Source organism: Lemur catta, chromosome 26 (assembly GCF_020740605.2).
Source record: "Lemur catta isolate mLemCat1 chromosome 26, mLemCat1.pri, whole genome shotgun sequence".
Taxonomy (NCBI): Eukaryota; Metazoa; Chordata; class Mammalia; order Primates; family Lemuridae; genus Lemur; species Lemur catta.
Window position 1 is genome coordinate 8,543,145 of NC_059153.1, and position 10,619 is coordinate 8,553,763.

General features: G+C 40.4%; 1 long non-coding RNA gene across 1 annotated transcript; it reads right to left on the reverse strand.

Annotated features, from left to right (window-relative positions):
* Window positions 1–7,091: 7,091 nt before the first annotated feature.
* On the reverse strand, window positions 7,092–10,619 carry LOC123627655. The gene is made up of 3 exons (XR_006731398.1): window positions 10,540–10,619; window positions 7,583–7,712; window positions 7,092–7,478 (listed from the first exon to the last, which is right to left on the reverse strand). It is a non-coding gene; the product is annotated as an uncharacterized LOC123627655 (long non-coding RNA).

The window sequence follows — 10,619 nt, forward strand, 5'->3', positions numbered from 1 at the left end:
ACTATTTTCAGAGATGGTCTTCTTAATATTTTGAGGCTTTTTTTAATTTACAATTTTTAATTGTAATAGATTTTTAAAGTCCAGGAGATAAAAGAAAATATACCTCCTGATATTCTCCTCTTCCTTTCACTCTCGGTCCCTGTCCCTGTCTCTCTCTGTCCCTCCGTGTCTCTGTCTCCCCTCCACTTGCTCTCTGTCCACCAACTGTACATCTAATTAATACGTCATCGGCTGCCGGTACAACTTGCCCACGGATATTTGCAGCCACTGCCCCAGTTCCCAATTTTACTGAAGTTAATGAGGCATGAATGAAGAAAAATAATAATTTTTAAACATGGGAAATTGAACGTTAAACTCAGCTCCTGCTGTTAAAGGAACCTAAAACACAGAGCAGCCAAAGAGCCCTGTGGAACAGTTGGAAGAGGAAGGCAAGAGTCCCCGGTACTTAATCAATCAATCAATCAATGGTTAATCAATCGAGGTCTCTCATTCCTTAACAGGCCTGTGGGTCTCTTTATCCAGGCGGTGGGGATGGGGGTGACTGAAGTGGGCAGAGGGGAGGCAAAGACACTTTTGCAGTTTTTCGTCAGCTCAATACTTCCTGCTGAAGATAAAACCTTAGGCCTCACTTTAACTGTTTTCAAAAATTGCTTTTTAACGCTTTACTCTTTAGCTCTTTAACTATTAATTTCTAAATATCGATCTCTCATTAAGATTAGATAATAAAGAATTCTCAGAGGAAAACCTGTTAGTTGTTTTCCCATCTGTTTAGAGTTGTGACAATTTAGCTCTTTCAAAGATTTGTTTCCTGAGCGATGAGGCTGTAGAACAAAAGAAACTCACTTTTCACACACGTCCTCAACTCTTGAAAAAAGCAAGGATAAAAAATGTCTTTCTACTGAAATTGTGCAGAGCATGAGAAAAAAATCAATTTTATTTGAAAACACAGCCAAGATTAAATATCCCTAGGGTTTTAAAATAAAAACACCATATGGAAATTTGTTCTGGTGGTTGCAATGCACAGTCCAAACAAATGAATCCTTTGATTGATCTAAGAATGTAAAAAACCTTGGATAACAGAGAAACTGCCACAGTGGGGCAGTTAGTACACAGTTAATAGATTATTGTGTTAAGTAATCAAAATTAACCATCCTCTGCCTTTGCTAACATGACATGTGTTCTGCAAGAAGAAAGGGCATCATCTGTAATGTAGTATTAAGTAGCATAATTGATAAAATGCACTTGAAAGTAAATGACCCCCTTCACAGTCATAAGTTATATCATATTTATTTTTTTTCTTGAGACAGAGTCTCACTCTGTTGCCCAGGCTAGAGTGCTGTGGCGTCAGCCTTGCTCACAGCAACCTGAGACTCCTGGGCTCAAGCAATCCTCCTGCCTCAGCCTCCCAAGTAGCTGGGACTACAGGCATGCGCCACCATGCCTGGCTAATTTTTTCTCTATATATTTTTAGCTGTCCATATAGTTTCTTTCTATTTTTTGTAGAGACGGTGTCTTGCTCTTGCTCAGGCTGGTCTCGAACTCCTGAGCTCAAACCATCCACCCGCCTCGGCCTCCTAGAGTGTTAGGATTACAGGCATGAGCCACTGCGCCCGGCCATAAGGTATATCTTAAATTGCAAATATGTTGAAATGTTTCCTTTTGGTGTCAATAAATGTAGATAAAGACGAGGTTATGGCCAGATGGGACTCAGAGTGTATGCTTAGCTACTACATTCAGCCCACTGTTCAGTATGTTGCCATATTCACTTGTTTTCTTCAATATTACAGAATGCATCGCCATTTTTCACAAACTCTTTACTTACAAAGTTCAAAAATCTTCTGGAAAGATAGCTTACATTTTTTTAATTACAAAAGGCAAAACAACTGTAGATATTAAAATAAGAACATTTGTTCAGCTTAACTGGAAAATGTATATCCCTTTTTTCTTGTAGAGAGAAACAAAATATAGAAACAGTATCAAGACAAATTTTATTTATAATGAAAAGAAATACATAACATCATTTAACTGGAAAAAATGAGTAGAAAGATTCTTAACTTTAAAGTATTTAATGTAGACAAATTTAATCCTGCCTAGATATGGGTCAAAACGATAAGATGAATTTCTAATTTGATTAGAAATTAAAAATTTCTAATTTCTGATGCTTGTTTAAAAACAAGAAAAAAAATTAAAAAAAAAAACCATAAATGTTAACATTGAAATAGAATTAATTTGAGAGGATCTTGAATTTTGCAGGTAAAAGTCAAAGGGTAGATTCTGTATCTGAAATCCAGTGCTGAGGGACAAGTCTCATCTCAACTTTTCATTATCAGCAGAGAGTATTAATTAGAATTACAGAGCTGAGATCGGTCATTATTACTCCTCATTGTACCTCAACAGTCATTTATTTTCATCTGAGAAATTGAGACAGCAGAGTCTTTTGTGTTCGTTAATCTTGGGATAATCACTGGGATGTTAAAATTACAAGACGATGTCTGTGTAGCCCTAGGTATTTAGATTTAGCACAACTAATTGACTTTGATACTAATAATAATGATATATTTTTTTTGAAAGAATAGTTTCTGATATGACTTCTGTTGCTAAAAATTTGGTGCAGGTCAGAATACACTATACTCTTTCCTTGCAGTGGCTCATGATGTGTTTTGGTAACATGAGTAGAAAAAATTGTGTAACGATTATGCAGATAGATACCTGCTGGGCTAGATGGTACAGGAGCTAAGAAAGGTGTTCTAGGATATAGCTGTGATGTCCACGCCTTGTCCTCTGAATCTACATGGCAATGATGAAATGCAGGTGAGATAATAAGGCATTTACCTTTTCTTTTAGTTTTTTGTGGTGCCCTGTATTCCCAGCCATCTTTTGACTTTCTCATGAAATAATTAGAGCTAATCCAACAGTAAAGTTTGAATTATTTTTGTACAAGACTAGGTCTTAATTTGGCCCTTACTTGCTAAGATGCATTCAAAATTAATATATAATTGTAAATAAAATTTATTACTTGGAAACAAAATCTAGTGTATAAATATTTCTGATAAATTGGCTGAAGTTGGCCTTTACTACCCTTTCAAGTGTGTGAGGATCTTCCGGAGGACGGTCAGCAGAAGCCTAAGGATGGCCAAGGCTGGCTCACCTCTAAAAGATATGAAAAAGATCCTTTTTTTTTAAACAAGTTTCACCTGAAGCATATTCCCATAAAACAAGCACATCCTTAATACCACATTTTGTGATGTTTTTTCAGCAGAACAACCAACATTCATAAATAATAATGTATCTAATAATATTCATGTTCCATAAAAATCACTTTATCTACAGGGTTTCCAGTGAGTTTTGAAGATTAAACAAGATTTCAGTTTCATCACCTGTGTTTAGAGCTTGCTATTTGCCAGGCAGCACTAGAAAAATGATCTTGTAGTGCAGTTGAACTGGAAGTTGCTTTTAAATGCAGCTGTTTGTCTAAATCGCTGTATTTTTTTCTTTGAAGAAGGGAAGTATCATCCTCACTTTGCAGATGAGGACACTGAAGCTCAGAGTGTTTAAGCTCAAAGTCACAGAGCTTGGAATAGATTGGAATCCACATCTTTTGACTGTGGATCCGATCATCCTTTTAATAGACATGTTTTAAAAAGTTAGTTTGTAATTTGGGGAACTTTAATAAAATTCTTCAGTAGAAACTCACAATAAGGAACATTGGCCAAAATAGAGCTGAGTACAGACCCAGAGTAAGAACATGTTGGTCTTGCTGCAGAATGAGGGACTATTCTGTGGGCAACAATATCTTCTGCACAGGGTAGCAATAGCTCGTTGGTAATATTTATTTCACTGAGCCTCTAAGACCCACGCATCAAGAGCGATATTACAATAATCCTAAAATGAAAAATTTTCACAGCATGTAAGGATTGGAAGGACTCTTAGCCATGATAATGCCCAATCTGTTCCCATTTCAGAGATGGTGATAAACATGTTATTCAGGGACAAGCGAATTTAGTGATAGCCCTGGTGACAGACAGAGTCTTGGTCTCCTGACTCCTAGTTCAAGAACTTTTCCAGTTTCGGTGCCCAAATGTCAGTTGTGCATATAGAAGAAATGCGGGTGCCCTGATGTGATTGAGCTACAGAGAATCTGTGGTGGAGAAAAAGCTTTATTGCTATAAAACAAAAGGACTTCTTAGAAGGAAATAGGTGATAAAAGTCCCTGATTTGACACCTTTCTCAGAAATATGAAATGGAAAAAAAAAAACACCTATGGCTCTTTTGGGTATTTCTTTCTTTTGGTTTAGCCAAATGTGTAGCCAAAAATCTCCTTCTCATTCTCAATTGCCCTTGAGCCTTTCCTGTAAATGAGCGTGGTGTCTGATTTTCCTCTCCTCCAGTTTTTCCACACTGCCATCAAACTCCTTAAGTACCTTTTTGGCATAAAGGGATATTTTCTAGAGGAAATAAATGAATGAAAACTTACAACATATGCTTTTTTTTTAAATGACATCATATTCTCAAAAACCTTGAACATTTGGCTAATTTTGCACAGAAATTATCTAAAATATTTTAATGGTATCTTAGCCTCGCACATGTAAGTTTAGATTAGTCTTATAGTCACCTGATATGCTTCATTGTTCCTGTTTCTAGCCTAAGTGGAGTCCTTTTGATTTTTTTCTTTTTTAATATTTTTGGAGATACAATGACTGATCTAGGGATAAAGCTTCTTGAACATACACACTGGTTATTTTAGGTATAAAGAGTGACTTATGATGGCTCACACCTGTAATCCTAGCACTCTGGGAGGCCAAGGTGGGAGGATCGCTCAAGATCAGGAGTTCGAAACCAGCCTGAGCAAGAGTGAAACCCCGTCTCTACTAAAAATAGAAAGAAATTATCTGGCCAACTAAAAATATATATAGAGAGAAAATTAGCCAGGCATGGTGGCACATGCCTGTAGTCCCAGCTCCTCAGGAGGCTGAGGCAGGAGGATTGCTTAAGCCCAGGAGTTTGAGGTTGCTATGAACGAGGCTGACACCATGGCACTCTAGCCCAGGCAACAAAGCGAGACTCTGTCAAAAAAAAAAAAAAAAAGAAATTAAGGAATCACAATCAGAGGTAACTGCCGTGTGCTACTAGAATGAGGCGTCCAGACCACGGTGTGTCCTGGTTTGTCTAAGCAGGGGTCCCGTTCCCAGGTCTCCACTCCAGTCAGCAAAAGTTCAGGACATGCATGACCCACCCCCGCATCCCCACCCCCGCATCTAGGCTGATTCTGGGCTTCTGCTCAGTGGAAAATTAGGAGAGAAAACTGCAGCAGAATTCTTTATGTTACGGTTTGATGCCACCCTGACTCATAATTAGTGGAGATAAAGTTAGAGATGCACCGAAATGTTTTCTCAATCCTGGCCTTCTGTTGTTTATTTCCTCTGAAAGAAATGAGGCAATGATATTGACAAGGCCTGTGTCCTCAGGGTGGGCTTCATTTTATTTGCTTCCACTTGAAAGAGAAGCCCTTTAACTGCAGATCATCTTTTGTCCAATTGTCTCCTTTGTCACTGTTTGGTTAGAAAAACACTTCTGTCAGTAGAAATGGAAAGAATTCTGGTGGAAATAGATCAATTGGAGATTATCATTATGCCTGAGATGTTGGCTTTTCCGATTATCACCAGTTGATACTGTTACTTCCTGACAAAATAATAACAAATGTAAAATTCCAGCCCAGGAAAAGGCAATTTAGGAAGGAAATACAATGTTCAGTACAATAATTAATACCTTTGAGGCAGTACCTGTCTTGTCTGTTTCCAGTGCCTTGGAGGTATTATTTGTGAATCTTAAACTATAAAATTTTAAGTCTGGAGATTTCTCTTTCCACATGGCATTTTTGGAGGGTTTACCACCAGAGTTCAAATAATGCAATGGTACTGCTTAAGAAATATATTTTCATAAGGTGTATTTGTAATGTAAAAGTTTTGTATATTACTTTAAAATATATTAGTATAAAAATAGATCGCATTTTACCTCAAACTTAAAACTTCATCTGTATGATGTTTAATTATGGAACAATCATAGAAAGTCATGGACTACAGTCAGATGGCTTGGTGTCTATTCCTAGCTCAGCCGTTCATTGGCCCAGTCATTTGTCCTCTCAGGACTTACGTCTCCTTTATGGTAAAATGATGGTGTTGTGATTCCTGGAGTGTTCTCTAAAGTGTTAAATTCTATGATTCCCTGATGCGCTAGGATCCATGTATACTTTCAGATGTGCTGGGAAATTTAGCATTTTTAAAAGTAATTTTAGGAATAATAAAACAATTGAGGACATTTAAAAACCCTTCCTACAAATTTATTTCATTTCATTTATTAATTCAATTTTTAAAACTTCATCTTTCAGAAATAGAAGTCACTCTATCAGGCAGCATGTCACTTGCCTTTCTGTTCAATGAATTTGTGAAGTTGTGTACCACCTCCCGAGTGCCACGTAAGGGCTGGGCGGTCTTGCAATCCTGCATAGTTATTAATAAAAGATAGCTGTTCTAGTTGGTGGTCCAACTCCTACAACAGTCCTGACAGACACTGGCTTTCATCTCGTAACTGGTGACCATGGTGGTAACAGATGACTTTCAAACAGCTGTCACAAGCTGAAAACAAAACAAAAAAAGGCACCCTCCCACACTATATACAGACAGCTTGCCAATAGCTGAAATGAATCCTTCCTGGAGTATTTTAACAAATGTTGTTTTCTTCTTTCTTTCTTTCTTTCTTTTTTTTTTTTTTTGATGCTGTTACAATTAAACAGAAACATAAAACTCAGACAAGCTGGCTTCATGTTTCCCATAAACCTAACCCTCTAAATTTTCTAATGGGATCACAGCAATGAGTGGTTTCCAGATGCATTTAAAATGTGTTAATTGCCTGCATGAATTGGCTTTTAAACCCTACACAAATCTTCAAATTCTTCAACCTCAAGATTCTACTGGAAGTCCCATGAGGTGCTGTGCTGTGCTGTCTTGGTAATGTTTGTCCACAGTTCAGTGCTTAGGTTGCAAATTATATCAAATAGAAAAAATGGGAAATGAAAAAATTCTGTGCCTTAAGCACACTTTTTCCTCCTCCTCTTATAATGATCGCATCACCAGAGCCCTTGTTATTCTGAAAATCATGGAAATAATCATTCATTCCTACTGGAGAAAAAGCTGGTGTGAACGGCCTTCCACGAAGAAGGCTGTTGGTGTCCTGGGTCATTTCTGGAGAACTCATTTCTGTCCTGCGGTTAATTAAACTACAAACACATCCATCTGACAACTTGGACAACTTTTCCACTCTCTGTGTTGGAATGTCTGGCTTTCTCTCATTTGCTCCTGGACGATTTCTACCTGTCATGAGCATCTTCCTTAACTGAAAGCCCCGAGCCTGTGTTTACACCCAGTGTTTTACCTTTGATTAGGACCCGGCAGAAGGTGAGCTCGTGGTCTGTCTTCTCGCATCTGGCCGGGCTGAAAACAAGACATGAGAATAAAAACATGGCTTTTGATGAAAAAAAAAAAAAAACGCATTAATTTAACAGGTGTTTTTTCTTTCAGTGACTGACATAGTAAACTTCATTTGAGACACGTCTGAGCCTCACGTCCTTCATTTTTTTTTTTTCTTTTAGATTCCGTGCGGACAGCTCATGAACACAGATGAGAAACTGGTGGTGTTCACCACTCCGTATGAAGACTCTGAAAGGTAATAACAACACTTTGTTTAGAAGTTATAAGCCTCTCATAGTGATATTCTAATGAGAGCTCCTCTGTTTTCTGACAAAGATGGTGAGTTTATTAAGAGTGGACGAGTACCTATCTGGTGGAGCCTTGCAGAAAAGACAGAAACAGATGAGGTGACAGTGAGGGACAAGAATCATGGTAGATAATGAAGGTTATTTGATTTATAAAGTATTTGGCAAATTTCCATTGACAAACCTTGATACTTAGTTTGATTTCTCTTTAATGGCACAAATTTTCTCCTAGGAAACAACTCTATTTTAGGAATAAGGTGAAGAGGTAGCTGTATCTTTCCTCCTGATTTGTTTAATCCTTAGCTCAGATATAGAGCAAGAAGTTGACTAAGTTCCTTATGAAAAAATTCCTTCCTCAGCCGCTTTCCACATTCTTCCAGTCTTTCAAGGTTTTGCTCAAGCTTCACTCTACTTTTTGGGCCCCAGAGTTACGTCTTTGATTTCTTATTTGGCACCTTTTATGTGCACGATACTGTGCTACATGCTTGCAGGAGAAGAATCAGATGCGGATCCTACGCTGTAGCTGTTTGCAGTTTAGAAGCGCAAGGCCATGCACACAGCTAAGTACAATATACAGTGGGATGTTTTGCCACATAAGGGAGACACAGACAAACTGCTCTGGGAAATCCGAGGAAAGTAGATTGCTAGAGGTTAGGACAGGGTGCAAGAAGAAGCTGTTGGACCCAATTTCTGGCAAAGGGAAAATGAGGAGAAAGATGGAATAAGAAAAGGGAAGAGTATTCCAGACTGAAGGCAGAGTGTGCACAGAGGTGTGGTGGCAGGAGAGTCAAGTGCTGGCGTCAAGACCAGTGACTGAGGCCGGGCGCGGTGGCTCATGCCTGTCATCCCAGCACTCTGGGAGGCCGAGGCGGGAGGATCACTCAAGGTCAGGAGTTTGAGACCAGCCTGAGGAAGAGCAAGATCCTGTCTCTACTAAAAATAGAAAGAAATTATATGGACAGCTACAAATATATATAGAGAGAAAATTAGCCAGGCATGGTGGCACATGCCTGTAGTCCCAGCTACTCCGGAGGCTGAGGCAGGAGGATCACTTAAGCCCAGGAGTTTGAGGTTGCTGTGAGCGAGGCTGACGCCACGGCACTCTAGCCCAGGTGACAGAGCGAGACTCTGTCTCAAAAAAAAAGACCAGTGACATCTGTCTCGGCCTCCGCCCCGGGCCTGCGGCACAGAAGAAGGACGTCCGGTGGGCGTCCAGAGTGAGGACTGAGCAGCCGGGAGTGCCATCCACAGGCCAGCGTCTCTGTTTAGAAAGACAGAACTTCTGTCGTGCAACATCTTTTAGGCAAAAGATAATGTAAAGAAGTAATAATCAGGTTTTTTTTTTTTTTTTTTTTTTTTTTTTTGAGACAGAGTCTTGCTCTGTTGCCTGGGCTAGAGTGAGTGCCGTGGCGTCAGCCTCACTCACGGCAACCTCCAACTCCTGGGCTCAAGCGATCCTCCTGCCTCAGCCTCCCAAGTAGCTGGGACTACAGGCATGCGCCACCATGCCCGGCTAATTTTTTTCTATATATATTTGTAGCTGTCCATATAATTTCTTTCTATTTTTAGTAGAGACAGGGTCTCGCTCTTGCTCAGGCTGGTCTCAAACTCCTGACCTCGAGTGATCCTCCCGCCTCGGCCTCCCAGAGTGCTGGGATGACAGGCGTGAGCCACCGCACCCAGCCCAGGTTTCTATTAACACATCAATGTTTCTTAAACTAGGAATCTCAGGCCCTGTATGTCTAGGGGTATCTGCTCAGGTTCTCTGTGAGAATCGTTTCATTAAAAGAGACCCACGCATATTTCTGATATGAAAATCATGGTTGGACGAGGGAGGCCATTACGATTTGGGGATGGGGTTGCTAACAGGCTAGTGTAGCAACGGTGTCTGAAACCGATTGGCAATGTGGGAGAATAGGATAAATATAGACATATTGATTTCTCCCTTTCCCCTCAGCCGGTTCCATTCAGTATTTTAACAAGCATTTTAGCCTTTAATTGTGTACGACTCAGCATTTCTCCGTGTGCCGCTCTTCATGACTCTGCGCGGTGTGTTTGGGGTCTCGCCGGCTCAACACGGTTCCCTCCACCCCGAGGGAAGAGCCAGCACATGGCGAGGCAGCCCTGGGCGTCGTGGGTCTGCAACAGGCCTCGACCCATCTCGTGGACATTTTTATAAAACTTCAGTAAAACTCAAATTTGCCTCACAGGAACAGTCTGAGGACTAACTGATTCTATTAAAAACTTCCAGGATACCATCAGCATCATGGAAACATAGAAAATAGATGATGTTGAACAATTTCTAGGACAGAAGATGCCCCATGCTCCTTTGGTAGCAGAAAAACATGTTTGACTACATGTTATAGTTCAAAAAAGAAAGAATGAAAGGGAGAAGAAAAGAAAGAAAGAGAAAAAGGAAGGGAAGGAGGAAGAAAGGGAGAGGAGGGAGGGAGGGGCGGGGGGAGACCCCTGCTTCCCCAGGGGCCGGGGTCACCCTCGCCCCAAGCTCGGACTCCCACGGCCATTCCCTCCGTGCAGAGGATCGTAGGGACTTGTACGGGCTCCTGCGTCCCACCTTACAGCCCCTCTTCCCGGCGATGCTTATTAACGTTCCGATTCTCTGTATCTACTAACGATGAAGATTGTACAGAATTTAGTAGGTAACATATTTTTTTCTCTAGTGGTCAAAAACCCATATTTCTAAGGGAGAGAGAGAGAGTTGGGGCCTTTGATAGTAATCTAAAATGCCCAGAAGATGCCTTTCAAGTTACCTGTAAGGTCTGCGTGATCCGGGGCTCGGAAGGAAGGATGCGGGGCTGAGGGATGAGCTGCCGTCGCGTCTTGGTCTCAG